Source organism: Myotis nattereri (genome assembly GCF_964212035.1).
Source record: "Myotis nattereri genome assembly, chromosome: 12".
In the NCBI taxonomy this organism is placed as follows: domain Eukaryota; kingdom Metazoa; phylum Chordata; class Mammalia; order Chiroptera; family Vespertilionidae; genus Myotis; species Myotis nattereri.
Window position 1 is genome coordinate 13,831,553 of NC_138087.1, and position 11,462 is coordinate 13,843,014.

Sequence of the window (11,462 nt, forward strand, 5' to 3'; positions counted from 1 at the left end):
AGCATTTAATATTATTCTGACTCATCCTTTCTGGAGAGCATTACCTTCAGAGATATTTAGTTTTAGCCATGAGCCCCCTTTATTTGCCCTGTCCTCTCCTGATGGGTCCTGAACTCTGAAGTTTGTCTCCAGAGACCTGTAAAACTGGAGAAAAAGCTTTGTATTTTTGCCTTCCACTCTGCACTGCTGAAAAAGTTATTTTTCTTACAGGGAATTGTGAAATTTAAGGTTGCTGAAACCTCCAGTGTTATCTCTCTGCTCCATAAAGTTACCAAACACAGAGCTTCACTTTCCTATCCAACAACAACCACCATCTTTCTTTGCAAAACATTTCAGAATCTTGTCTTTTCTCTTAGTCTGCAAATGTCCACTGTGGTAAAGTAACTGCTGACAAAGATAAATCAATTCTTTGCAGTTTTGTTATTTATATAATTATTAGAGGCCCGGTGAACAAAAATTCATGCACTGGGTGTGGCGGTCCCTCAGACCGGCCTGCCCCCTCTCACAGTCTGGGAGCCCTCAGGGGATGTCCTACTGACATGTCCCATGTCCCAAGGGGAGCGGGCATAAGCCGCATTCTGGCCTCCTTCTGCGGGAGGTGACCGGGCTGATCAGGGGAAGGCGCTGCCCCCATTACCCCGCTGCTACTGCCACTGCCAGCCAGGGCTGCTGCAAGGCCTGAGCCCCGGGCCTCGCAGCAGCCTGAGCCCATGGCTGCCTGAGCCCAAGGCTGCCTGAGCCCTGGGCCTCGCAGCCGCTGTAGCTTTGTCCGGATAGATGTCCAGATGGATGTCTTCCAGACATCCACCCTAATTACCATATTACTCTTTTATTAGTATAGATATCTTCTTTTGGCTTTGTTGTTCATCTGTGTTTTTTAAATAATTAAAATATTTTAAAAATACAAATCTAAAAGTGTTGTGGTTTTTTGAGAATTCAACTCACAGAATGGGAGAATATATTTGCAAATCATATACTGGTATCTGAAAAGAAACTTCTATCCAAAATGAATAAAAAACTCTTACAATTTAGAATGTTTTTAGAATAATTAGTACATTTCTGGATTTAACCTAAAAATTATAGAAAATTTGTCCGTTATGCACATGCACTTTTTAAACTTTTTTTTTCCTTTTTATTGATTATATTAGGGTGACACTGGTTAACAAAAGTATACAGGTTTGGGGTGCACAATTCTACAACACATCATCTGTACACTGTATTGTGTGTTTACCAGCTGAAGTCCAAGTCTCTGTCCATCACTATTTATCCCCCGTATATCCTCCTTCACCTCCCTTTAACCGCCCCCTCCTAAAATGTTCTTAGTAGTTGGTCTTTCTGGCTACAATTACTCCATTTACCCCAAAATAGAAGTCAACTGTTACTTTTTAAATTACTTTTTTTTTTGCTGACATTAAAATATATATCTCCATAATGCCATTTTGATCATATGTATATTTTATGGTTATAGCTAGGTATAGTTATAGTTATTTAACTATCTTAACAATTTGCTGCTACTGGGTAATATATGCATATCTTGTGATACCTTCACATAGAAATTTTTGTTGTTGTTAATCCTCACCTGAGGATATTTTTTCCATTGCTTTTCAGAGAGAGTGGAAAGGAGGGAGGGAGAGGGGAGAAAGCGAAGAGAGAGGCACATAGATTTGTTGCCTCTTGCATGTGCCCCAACTGGGGCCAGGGAGGGAGCCTGCAACCAAGGCACAATACCTTGTCCAGAAATCAAACTCATGACCTGTAGGTTTATGGGGTGGTGCTCTAACCACTTAGCACACTAGCCAAGGCCATATTGAAATTTTTAAACTTTGAGATTTTAGATTTATTCAGCTTATAACATATTTTTTAAAAAGTATTTTAGTCTATTGAAAATTAAGTATTTATTGAGCAACTATCAACTTTTAGAAGCTAGGCAAATAATGTAAATATGTATTATAGACCTGAGTTTTCAACATAGTCATTTATTGTTCTTATTCTGTGAAGGATAAGACAGCAGAATTTTTATAAATAAAAGCATGATTTGTAGCCATATTATAGAATAAATTATCCAGTGATATCTCTTGTTTTGATGTTAAATGGATTTTTTTTTAATTTAAAAGGAGCTGAAACAATTATTCTTCTGACTCTGAACTGTATAGACTGTATAAAAAATGATATGAGATGATTTAGGCTTAAATATGCATTTTGATACCCCAAATTAGATGAGGATTGAAGGTTCACTGCACAAAGTGCTTGATCTTTAGAAGGGTAACATCAGATAGTAGATGAGCAAAGGCGACTAGTCACAAAGAGGTGGGAAACACAGGCGTCCGGATGCTAGTGTTCGTTTTATAACATATGTGTGCTAGGGAGGTCCCTTAGCTTCTTTGAGTATAAGGAATAACTATCAAATGTGTCTGATTTGTGCCTTGTCTGACTTGCAAACTGTTGTGGAAAGTAAATAAAACAGAGGCTATGAATGCAATTTATGAACAGAAGACCATGAAAACATATGTAATATATTCATTCAGGAAACTGAGTTTTCCAGAATCACATTTTATTTAAGTAGGGTGCTTTTTAAGTTTTCAGTAAGATAAGAGCATTGGGGATAGTATGTTCTCTTATTTAGTATTTTTGTTGGGGATAGGTCTTGATACAAGTCCATTTCTTCCAGACTAGGTGGTTTAGAAAAATTAAATATTCGTATTTATACAAACATTAGATAGTAATAAACTTGCCTACTTTAAACTTCCAATAACATTACTCTCATGCTTTTGAAGTGGGCTGCATAACTAGTTTTGCTTTAGAGCCATTTCGAGCCAGGAATTAGCTGTGAGGAAAACCTGGACACATACCTATATCCTGAGAAAGCAGCGGGAGTAAAAAGTATGGATTGGTGCCTTTCCCTGAAGACAAAGGTATCAGTCTGATAATGGTGGATAGAAAAAAATATCAAAACTTTACTTTCTTAGTTTGTTTTGGATTTGTGTGGTATATAGCCCAACATATCTTGTTATAGAATGAATATTTTTTTTCCTGCTGAGTACTATGACTCGAATCTCATAAGGCAGACATAATAACATAACATGCTTCTCAATACCTTTGATCCCATTTGATAAAAAACTCAATCTTCAATTTCCCATATTTCTAATAAAAATGCAGCTGCCTCTGCACCAGAGGTTCAGAATTCCGAAAGATCAGGCAGCTGGGAGAAAGCTCTCCAGCAGACTCACTGCTACATCCGTGCTTCAAGAAAGAGGATGTTTGAAAGCAGCAGGGCTTATCTGGGTTACTTCAGTTCAATAACTTAGAAAGGTAACATAAGTAAGAACTAAGACTTTAGCTGGTGCTACATTTTGAAAAGGTATTTTTCTTCTTTAACATCATCTTTGATTTAATATTTCTACTTACATTCTCAACTGACTATGTTTGTAAAATAGTATATACAGCTGGTGAAGAGTTCTGAGTTCTCTGTGTCAACAAACATCGTCCGTAACTAGGCTCTGCCAACCATTAGGTTAGATATCTGAAACTAAGACTTGTCTAATGGTGGAAAACAAAAACGGCTACGTCACAGAGTTAATGACATTGAAATCATGTTTGTAAAGTACGTAATATAGTTTGATGAATGGTATGGATTGAAGTACATCGTTGATCAATGTCATAAATAATAATTATATAACTATATAATTAGTATTATTTTAAAAAATACAATATCTATTCTAGGCTAAGGTTTGGGTGGCAATAACAAAAACGTTTTATGTGTTTTTAGGTTTATGATGGATTATAGTGAATCTTTCGGGCACTACTGATTGGATAGGGTGAATGAAGAAAATGATTTTTACCATTCAAGTCTCTATGGAGAATGTTACACTATTAAAAATATGGTCTCATTGGACAAGGATTCACCCTAGTTTTTATGATGGTCCCATATTCTTCATAATGTTTTCAGATCACTTCAATGATTTTAATCTAGACAAAAATTCTGATCTATTATGTTGAGGTATGATCCTTTATTCCCACTTTGCTGAGAGTTTCTATCAGGAAAAGGTGTTGGATTTTATCAAATGCCTTTTCTGCATCAATGCAATATATTTAATGATATAGCTCCTAGGGCAATGATTATATGATTTTTGTCTCTAAATTTGTTTATGTGATATATCATGTTTATTGATTTGTGGATATCATACCAGCCTTGCATCCTCGGAATAACTCTCACTAAATCATGGTGTATGATCTTTCTAATGTAATGCTGGATCTGATTTGCTAGAATTTTGTTGAGGATTTTAGCATCTATGTTCATCAGGGATATTGGCCTGTATGACAAACCTACAGCCAACACCATACTTAATGGGCAAAAACTAAAACCATTTCCCCTAAGAACAGGAACAAGACAGGGATAACCACTTTCACCACTCCTGTTCGACATAGTACTGGAAGTGTTAGCCATAGTGATCAGACAAGAAGTAATAAAAGGCATCCAAATCACAAAAGAAGAAGTAAAATTGTCATTATTCGCAGATATGATATTGTTCATAGATAACCCTAAAGACTCCATCAAATAACTACTAGAACTAATAAATGAATTCAGCAATGTAGCAGGATACAAAATTAACACCCAGAAATCTATGGCTTATTTACACACCAATAATGAACTCACAAAAAGAGAAACTAAAAAAAAAAAAAAAAAATCCCATTTACCATTGCACATTAAGATACCTAGGCATAAATTTAACAAAGGAGGTAAAGGATCTGTACTCAGAAAATTACAGGATTCTGAAAAAAAGAGATAGAGGAAGACATAAACAAATTGAAGAATATACCGTGTTCATGGATTGGTAGAATCAAAGCCACTGTTCTCAAAACTGCCTGGTACATAAGAACAGACATATAGACAAATGGAACAGAACAGAAAACCCAGAAATTGACCCAAGCCATTATGATCAATTAATATTTGACAATGGAGGCAAGATCATACAATAGAGTCAAGACAGACTCTTTAATAAATGGTGTTGGGAAAATTGGACAGATACATTAAAAAAAAATGAAACTAGACCACCAACTTACACCATACACAAAAATAAACTCAAAATGGATATAGGACTTAAACATAAGGTGGGAAACCATAAAAATTCTAGAAGAAGCCATAGGCAGCATAATAGCAGACATTTGTTGTAGCAATATATTTAATGATATAGCTCCTAGGGCAATGGAAACTAAAGACAAAGTAAACAAATGGGACTACATCAAAATAAAAGCTTCCCTCCACAGCAAAAGAAACCATCAACAAAACAACAAAAAAGCCCACTGCATGGAAGAACATATTTGCCAATGTTATCTCTGATAGAGGTTTAATCTCCAACATTTATAGGGAACTCATACAATTAAACAAAAGGGAGATAATCCAATCAAAAAATGGGCAAAGGACCTAAATAGACACTTTTCAAAATAAGACATCCAGAAGGCCAAGAGACATATGAAAACATGCTCAAAGTCACTAAATCTAACCAACAATGAGGTGCCATCTCACACCTGTCAGAATAGCTATCATTAAAAAATTAACAAACGACAAGTGCTGGAGAGGATGCAGAGAAAAAGGAACCCTCTTGCATTGCTGGTGGGAATTCAGACTGGTGCAGCCACTGTGGAAAACAGTATGGCATTTCCTCAAAAAATTAAAAATGGAACTTCCATTTGACCCAGTAATCCTACTTCTAGGAATATATTATCTCAAGAAAACAGAAACACCACTCAGAAAGCATATATGCACCCCTATGTTCATAGAAGCACAATTTACCATAGCTAAGATTTAGAAACAGCCTAAGTGCCCATCAGCAGATGAATGGATTAGAAAACTGTGGTACATCTACACAATGGAATACTATGCTGCTGTAAAAAATAAGGAATTCTTACCATTTGCAACAGCATGGATGGAACTGGAGAGCATTATGCTAAGTGAAATAAGCCATTCAGAGAAAGAAAAATACCACATGATCTCACTCATTTGTGGAGCATAATGAACAACATAAACTGAGGATCAAAAATAGAACCAGAAGCTTCCACAATCTGGCTGGGAACATTAGCTAGCGCTCACTCATCTCGCTCTCTAACGGGGAAACAGTGGACTACAGGAGACTGAACTGTATCTGCCTCTATTTCCAACAGACTCATGTTCAATTTTTCGCTCATACACACCAAAAAAAAAAAAAAAAAAAAAAAAGCTGGGAATTTTTTTTTTAAGTTAATATAAAATTGTAGCAAAAAAAAAAAATAAAAAAAAAGAACCTGAAACAGCTGGAACAATCCGCAGTAGCGGCAGGAGAAGAGATTTAATTTATTTGATTTTCTGTGGTTGTTGGTTGTTCGCTAGTCACACAGTGATGGAAGCTGCACATTTTTTTCGAATGGACTGAGAAGCTACTGGAGGTTTGGTTGTCCAAGCAGCAAGCCGACGCAAGTCAAGGATCTGGGGATCTTCGCACCATCCCAAAATCCGAGTGGGACATACTTTTGAAGGATGTGCAATGTTCAATCATAAGTGTGACAAAAACTGACAAGCAGGAAGCTTATGTACTCAGTGAGAGTAGCATGTTTGTCTCCAAGAGACGTTTCATTTTGAAGACATGTGATACCACCCTCTTGCTCAAAGCACTGGTTTCCCTGTTGAAACTTGCTAGGGATTACAGTGGGTTTGACTCAATTCAAAGCTTCTTTTATTCTCATAAGAATTTCATGAAGCCTTCTCACCAAGGGTACCCACACTGGAATTTCCAGGAAGAAATAGAGTTTCTTAATGCAGTTTTCCCAAATGGAGCAGCATATTGGTTGGGATGTATGAATTCTGAATGTTGGTACTTATATACTTTGGATTTCCCACAGAGTAGGGTAATCAGTTAGCCAGATCAAACCCTGGAAATTCTGATGAGTGAGCTTGACCCAGCAGTTCTGGACCAGTTCTACATGAAAGATGGTGTTACTGCAAAGGATGTCACTCGTGAGAGTGGAATTTGTGACCAGATAGCAGGTTCTGTCATTGATGCCACAATGTTCAATCCTTGTGGGTATTCGATGAATGGCATGAAATCGGATGGAACTTATTGGACTATTGACATCACTCCAGAACCAGAATTTCTTATGTTAGCTTTGAAACAAACTTAAGTCAGACCTCCTATGATGACCTGATCAGGAAACTTGTGGAAGTCTTCAAGCCAGGAAAATGTGTGACCACCTTGTTTGTAAACCAGAGTTCTAAATGTCGCACGGTGCTTTCTTCGCCCCAGAAGGTTGAAGGTTTTAAACGTCTTGATTGCCAGAGTGCTATGTTCAATGATTACAACTTTGTTTTTACCAGTTTTGCTAAGAAGCAGCAACAGCAGCAGAGTTGATTAAGAAAAATGAAGAAAAAACGCAAAAAGGAAACACACATAACACATAAAAGAAGGTGGTGGCTGCTTTTTAGATATTGATACCGGGGACCGTGCTTTCCATAACCACCACCTTGTAGTTGCAGAAAGCCCTAGATGTAATGATAGTGTAATCATTTTGAATTGAATGCATTATTATATCAAGGAGTTAGATATCTTGCATGAATGGTCTCTTCCGTGTTTAGGCATCCTATGCCACTCTTGCTGTGAAATTGAAGTGCATGTAGAAAAAAACTTTTACTATATGAAACTTTACAATACTTATGACAAAAATTCAATTTGGTTTATGCTCAGTGTAATATTTCTCCAGGTATCCTCCAAAATTCCCCACAGACAAGGCTTTCATCCTCATTAGGCATTGGCCTCAGCCTAACCATCCGGAACTGTTATATTAAATTGCTGTCAGGATGTTACATCCAGTTACCTCCAATTTCTAGGACATATTCTCTAATGTTATTGAAAACAATTTCTACTTCATTCAGATGTTTTTTGCAATGGCAATTAAAGTTTTTCTTCCACGAGTGGAGTCCCCTTAAGAAAGTGATTGCAGTTAACCATTTTGTTTACTACTGTTTTAACATTATTGCTTCCTGAGTTTGTATTCCTTTCATTGATTTTATTCCTCACCATGGTGTCTCCCCTCCCAACCCTGCCCCAATAAAGCAATACACTATTAAAAAAAATAGAACCAGAGTCATAGAAGCATCAAACAGACTGTCCAGCCTATGAGGGTAGGCAGGGGGTGAGGGAGTAAGAGATCAACCAAAGGACTTGTATGCACACATGTGAGCATAACCAATGGACAGATAGGGGGTGGAGGTGCTGGGGGTTGGGGCACCCGGGGAGAGATCAATGAGGGGAAAAAGGAGATCTGTGTAATACTTTATTTATTTTTATTTTTTTAAAATATATTTTATTGATTTTTTACAGAGAGGAAGGGAGAGAGATAGAGAGTTAGAAACATCGATGAGAGAGAAACATCGATCAGCTGCCTCCTGCACAACCCCCACTGGGGATGTGCCCGCAACCCAGATACATGCCCTTGACCGGAATCGAACCTGGGACCTTTCAGTCCACAGGCCGACGCTCTATCCACTGAGCCAAACCGGTTTTGGCAGATCTGTGTAATACTTTAAACACTAAGAATTTAATTTTTTAAAAAAGAGAGACTACAATAATAGCAAAAACAAAATTCTGATCTACATAATATAGTATAATTTTTTATTATAGACCAGTGACGGCAAACCTTTTGAGCGTGGCGTGTCAGCATTTTGAAAAACCCTAACTTAACTCTGGTGCCGTGTCACATATAGAAATTTTTTGATATTTTCAACCATAGTAAAACAAAGATTTATATTTTTGATATTTATTTTATATATTTAAATGCCATTTAACAAAGAAAAATCAACCAAAAAAATGAGTTCGCATGTCGCTTCTGACATGTGTGTCATAGGTTCGCCATCACTGTTATAGACTATATACTTAAACCAACACTCTGTTGTTGTGGTGTTTGTGTGTGTGTGTGTGTGTGTGTGTTATTGTTGTTCTAGTTGCAGTTGATGTTATTACCCTCCTTATAGCCTTAAGGTTTAGAGGATTATTTTTCAGTTTTTAAATTATTGGAGAGCAGTGAATCAACATTTTCATAAGGTAAAGAACCTAAACTTTAGGAAATCATTTTTTATGTTGTTTCTAGCAGAAAACCAATTACTAAATTAATTCACAGCCATGAAGAATGTTTGTTAATCTTGTTTGTGTACATGTGTATATACATATTTGACATATCACAAGTAGAATGAAATGTAAATATTAGTGTAGTTTCATTGGAAATTAATGAATTTTAATTGTTATTAAATAACATGCTTAAATTAAAATTTTAACTTATTTTTATTTGTCTTATTTATTTTTCTTTTTTTTTGAAGTATTGTTCCATTTATTTTGGTACTTTCTAACTTAATTAAACTTTACTTCTATAAATCATGTTTTTCACTATTTCATGTCTTATATCAGGAACTTTGCTCTATGTACCCTTTGGTTCATTTTGAGATGAAGGAGGAAATGATGAAGTACTGTGTTCAGCCAACTTGTGCTGACATTTTCCCAACAATGAAAATAGGCTGTTTGTTAAGGGATGTCCAAATAACTCAAAATTCATAAGTTCTAGCTATATATAATAATATATGGAATATATGTTTTAAACCTTAAAATTAATAAAAACTGCAGGTCACAAAAGCTTAAAAATGGAATGTTTTAAGCTTGGTCTCCAAATGTTCAAAAAGATTAGTTATGGATCAAACAGTATCTGTTTTAAAAGACTATAATGCATAACCAAGCCTTGGCTCTCCATCCTATGTAGAGTGTAAGAGGCTGATGGCAGGACATCCCCACACCAACCTAGGAAACCACATCTGAGCCCTGACTCCCAGGGAGCATAGCCAGTGAAGACGTGTGCCAGTCTGTTTCAGGATTCAACTACTTTCAGATCTAGAAGCAGTTATTCACAAGTTAGGCTGCTTACACATCAGTTTTGTTCACAGTGATCAACTAAACGTTAATTAGTTAATATGACTGTTCTCTCAAGTAATTCAGCCCAGGCTAGCAGGTGGGAATCACACTCCTGTACTTGACTGTGGACACTGTCTACAGATAAGGCATATTTCTACTTTTATTTTACATTAGAGGCACAGTGCACGAAATTTGTGCACGGGAGGGGGGGTGTTCCTCAGCCCAGCCTTCACCCTCTCCAATCTGGGACCCCATGGGGGATGTACAACTGCCAGTTTAGGTCCACAGGGATTAGGCCTAAACCGGCAGTAGGGCATCCCTCTCACAATCCGGGACTGCTGGCTCCTAACCACTTCCCTGCCTGGCTGCCTGTCTGATTGCCCCTAACCACTCTGCCTGCCAGCCTGATCACCCCCAACTGCTCCCCTGACAGCCTGATTGATGCCTTACTGCACCCCTGCTGGCCTGATCACCCCCAACTGCCCTTTTCTGAGGGACTGATTGCCCCCAACTGCCCTCCCCTGCTGGCCCAATCGCCCCCAACTGCACTCCCCTGCCGGCCATCTTGTGGCAGCCATCTTGTGGTGGCCATCTTGTAATGACATCACATGTGACGCCACCTAGGCTTTTATTATATAGGATTATCAACTTGAAAATGTTTGTCCTACTTATTAAGGATATTTGTGCATTTTAAATTTTTGACTGAAATTCAGAGGCCTTAAAATTGTCTTTGTAACAGACTTGCTAGGGATGATAGTGTATTATATTTTTCTTTATTTCTTTTTCTTTTTATTTTTTTACTTTTGGCTCAAGTTCTTCATAAGCAATGCATTTTAACACATAGAAATATAAGGCTATATTTCCTCTCAAGATATTCTCTATTTTAAATATTTGTTTAAGCCTTTGAGCACTAGAACTCCTTGCACATTTTGTACTGTCAGTAATTGTTAACTATCTCTTAACACATTGTATGCGGGAAACGTATTTATACATTTTACGTATGTATACGTTCCACCAGTGTAGTAGAGCGCGGGACACGTATTAATACGTTTTTTATAGACTAGCGGTAGAATGCGGGTAACGTATACATACGTAAAATAAAGTTATCGTAATTTTACTGAACATTGCCATTTGTGCAAAAAATTAGCAAAAATGGCCCGCGCCACCTGTTAGCGCGTGATAAAAACTACCTGCAAATAATGTGTTAAATTTATTCTTTTCCTAAAATAAGAGAACAAGCAGCATCTATTTTCATGATTGCATATTTACTGTAATCCCCATCTCTAATCCTATCTAATAAAAGAGAAACATGGTAATTAGCATACAACCGCTACCCTTCCCATTGGCTAATCAGGGCAATATGCAAATTAACTGCCAGCCAAGATGGCGGCCGGCAGCCAGGCAGCTTGAAACTAAAATGAGGCTTGCTTGCTTCATTGACGGAGGAAACCAACGTTCCCTGCCTGCCTTGCCGGCCTCTGAGCCTGCAGTTTGAAACATGTAACAAATACAGAAGCTAAACAAAACCCCAGAAACCTG

At 37.3% G+C, this 11,462-nt stretch overlaps 1 pseudogene across 1 annotated transcript; it reads left to right on the forward strand.

Annotated features, from left to right (window-relative positions):
- Positions 1 to 6,374: 6,374 nt before the first annotated feature.
- Positions 6,375 to 7,379, forward strand: LOC308528238 (S-adenosylmethionine decarboxylase proenzyme 2-like; annotated as a pseudogene). The gene is made up of 2 exons: positions 6,375 to 6,491; positions 6,852 to 7,379. The product of its transcript is annotated as an S-adenosylmethionine decarboxylase proenzyme 2-like (transcript).
- The last annotated feature ends 4,083 nt before the right edge of the window (positions 7,380 to 11,462 follow it).